Raw genomic sequence first — 3,248 nt, forward strand, 5'->3', positions numbered from 1 at the left:
ACTCTTATTTAAGCAAATTTTTTTTATTTAGTGGCGAGTAATCTCAATTTTTATCATTCTGTATTCACTCCTTCTTAAAATGTGATAAATCAATTTATTTGTTTTTATTTCCAATGATTTTTTGATTTGCATTTGTTGACAATAGTACCAATTTCCTAGTCTTTTTTTTTGACACAATTCTTAAAATTATCCATAATCCTTCCTTAACTCATAAATAAGAGGATAATATATTTTAGCGCACTCAAACTCATATTCTCCTACATTGACAATAATACCATGCCAATTAAATTATGTCTCAATCAACATTTATTTCGTTCTTTATTAAGAAGAAAAAGGAAATAGGGAAAAGGGGAACAATTAGGAGAAAAGGAAAAAAAAAGTGTTTGATTTATTTTTTTAAAGTATTAAATATTTAGTAAAAATTTACATAACTTTTAACTATACATATTTTAATATATATATTTGCTTTTGTATTATATTATATTATATATTTTATTTTTTCTTATTTTAATTATTTTTTAAATTATTTTTTGGTCAAGTTTCAATTTAATCTAAATATATATATCATTTTAGCATAATGATTCATTAATGGGTTACTTAAGATATCTTTAAGTCCATATACTCTTTGTATATTTAGAATTTAATCTTTTTACTTTTCATATTTCAAAATTTAGGCTCAATTGTGAATATCATTAAAATTATTCTTCTAAATTCAAAATTTAGGTTCATTATAATGTCAATTTTTTGTTATATAATTACGAAGTGAGTACTTTTTTTTAAAATGTTAAACCCATGAATTTAAGAAAAGAATTTTAACAATATTGACAATTAAACTTAAATTTAAAATTTAAAATTTAAAAATACTAAATTCTTAAAAATAAAAATAGATAATCTAACACTAAATCTCACATGTGATAAAGTTGGCGTTAGGATATCTCTCTCCCACTTACCATTAACAGTTGTAACATCAATGATTAATCCATTATTTTGTATTTTGTATACAATAACAACATAAAAAAAGAGAGAGGGAAAAGCAGCCCATTACAAAAAATGCAACAAGTACTACCGTTTGCCCGAAAATAAAAACCAAACAACTCCTACAAAGTATAAATAACCCAATTTCTAAATAGTTACAGCAGTCCATTGGTTTGGAACTTAAATGAACATTTCTATACATGGTAACTTTTTTTATCTTTTTCTTTTTCTTTTTCGTCGGCAACTGTACTACTTCACGTTCATTTAACCGTCACTCACGCTTGTGAAAACCGACTTCTTTCACAATATTTCGATTTATCAAATCTAATTTCATTTTACACTCCTTTCACATTTTCGTTTTTTTTTTTCCATTTCAATTAATAGAATGCTTCAAAACCATAAGTTTTGAAGATAAATCTTATGAAAATTTTTGCTAACAGCTACACTTCCCAACAGTTTATGGAAAATTTGTCTTTTTTTCTAAGGAAGATAAATCTTCTCTCTTCATTAATCAGATTAGCCAATTTTAAATGAATAACACATTTTTCATTTAATAACATGTTCTAATTCAATTTTTATCTTACAATAACAATAGTTGATTTAAGTTATATCTCTCTGAATATGACTGAAAAAATTCTTATTTTAATCAACACCCAAAACAAGAGGTATAATAAACTGTTAGCCCCCACTTCTGAACAGGAAAAATGCAATTAAAAATATTGACTTCCCAATTGTCACAAGCATTTAAAAGCGAAATGACGGAACCACCCTCATACGTATAACTGAGAGTCGGTAGACCTACGGTGCGGTTGGGTGCACGACAGTACAGGACACTGCATGACCAATTGATCAGCAATCATGTACCACCAGACACCAGTACACTTTCTTGTTTTGTGAACCCTCAGTTCATTCCATGTTTTGTGGTCTCATTTGATTGCTACTTAACATTTGACCAGCCTTTGTGGATTTAGCACTCATTTTTCTTTTATTATTTTCGGTTTATTTGGCTCTTTAATTTTATAAAAAAATTATTTTATTTTTTATTTAATGTTTCGTCTTCTTTCAATTTTTAAATTTATAATTTTTATAAAATCATCTCTGTAATACCCAGTTTAGCCCGGGCCTAAAAAAACAAAGGTGCCCAATCCATTTAAAAACTTAATTCACGTGGCCCAATTACAAATGTTACAAGCCCAAATTGTAACCAAATTACATTAGCCTAAAACCTAATTTAACCTAGCCCAATAAACCCATCAAAGAACCCTCTTCGCATCAGTGCTACAGCAGCAAGTAGCCTCCCCAGTGCCGCACACGTTCTTCCTCCAGCGGTTATCACCTCGCACAACCCACATTCTCCAACGCCCACACCTGCAACAGATCATGACCACGAACAAAGATAATAGCAGAAAATACAAGGGAAAAAAGGAAAAAAAGAGAAAGTAGTTTTTGGGAGTTTTGATTCCCTTATTTGGCTATTAAAGCCAAAAGGATTTTTGTAAATCGGGGTTAGAAATTTCTGGTACTGAAATAAAAAGAGAAAATACAAAAGAGAAAGAAATAGAAAAGAAAGTTTTTGAAGGTGATTATTTTGTTTTTTCTTTACTTTTATTGTTTTTTGGATGTTCTTCTTGGTTCTTTAAAACAAATAAACGAAGAGGGAGAGAAAGGAGGCTTACCTGGTGTTGCCGGAGCGTCGTCGGAGGCCAAGGGACGACCTGGTGGCGGTGGATCTTTGACGGCGGCGACGTGGGGGGTGCTAGGGTTGAAACCCTAACAGAGCAACCCCCCTTTTTTTTCCCCTCTCCTTTTTGTTTTAAAACAGAAAATGAATTTTTTTTTTAAGAAAAAATTTAGTTTTAATATATTATCAAAACGGCGCCGTATTAGTGACCCGTGCGACCCGACCCATAAACCAGTTTGGATCCGCGCGTTTCCAGTAGAGGGGATATTTATCTCCTTGGTCCTTCCTATTTTATAATGTGTTTTAAATTAAATTTATTACTTTTTTTAATTTTTACTGCACATTTTATTTTTGTTTCAAATTGGTCCAATATTGAGCAATGCTTTAGGTGGTTTGGGTAAATTTTTTTTTGGTCCTTCCCTTGGTTGCGCGTATTTAAATTACTCCCTTTCTTATTTTTGTTTTCAAATTCAGCTTTCAAATTTTGTTTGGCTTTTAAATTTAGTCCTAAATTTGTTTTTTTAGTTTTTTTTATATTGTTTATATTGTTTATTAGTGTAATTATTACTATATTATCATTATTATATGTATA

The 3,248-nt window shown here is 29.6% G+C and overlaps 1 long non-coding RNA gene across 1 annotated transcript; it reads right to left on the minus strand.

Moving 5' to 3' along the window:
* Positions 1 to 2,099: 2,099 nt before the first annotated feature.
* On the minus strand, positions 2,100 to 2,885 carry LOC107947453 (uncharacterized). The gene is made up of 2 exons (XR_001697124.2): positions 2,652 to 2,885; positions 2,100 to 2,343 (listed from the first exon to the last, which is right to left on the minus strand). It is a non-coding gene; the product is annotated as an uncharacterized lncRNA (long non-coding RNA).
* Between the last annotated feature and the right edge of the window lie 363 nt (positions 2,886 to 3,248).

The sequence above is a fragment of the Gossypium hirsutum genome, chromosome D12 (assembly GCF_007990345.1).
Source record: "Gossypium hirsutum isolate 1008001.06 chromosome D12, Gossypium_hirsutum_v2.1, whole genome shotgun sequence".
NCBI classification, from domain to species: domain Eukaryota; kingdom Viridiplantae; phylum Streptophyta; class Magnoliopsida; order Malvales; family Malvaceae; genus Gossypium; species Gossypium hirsutum.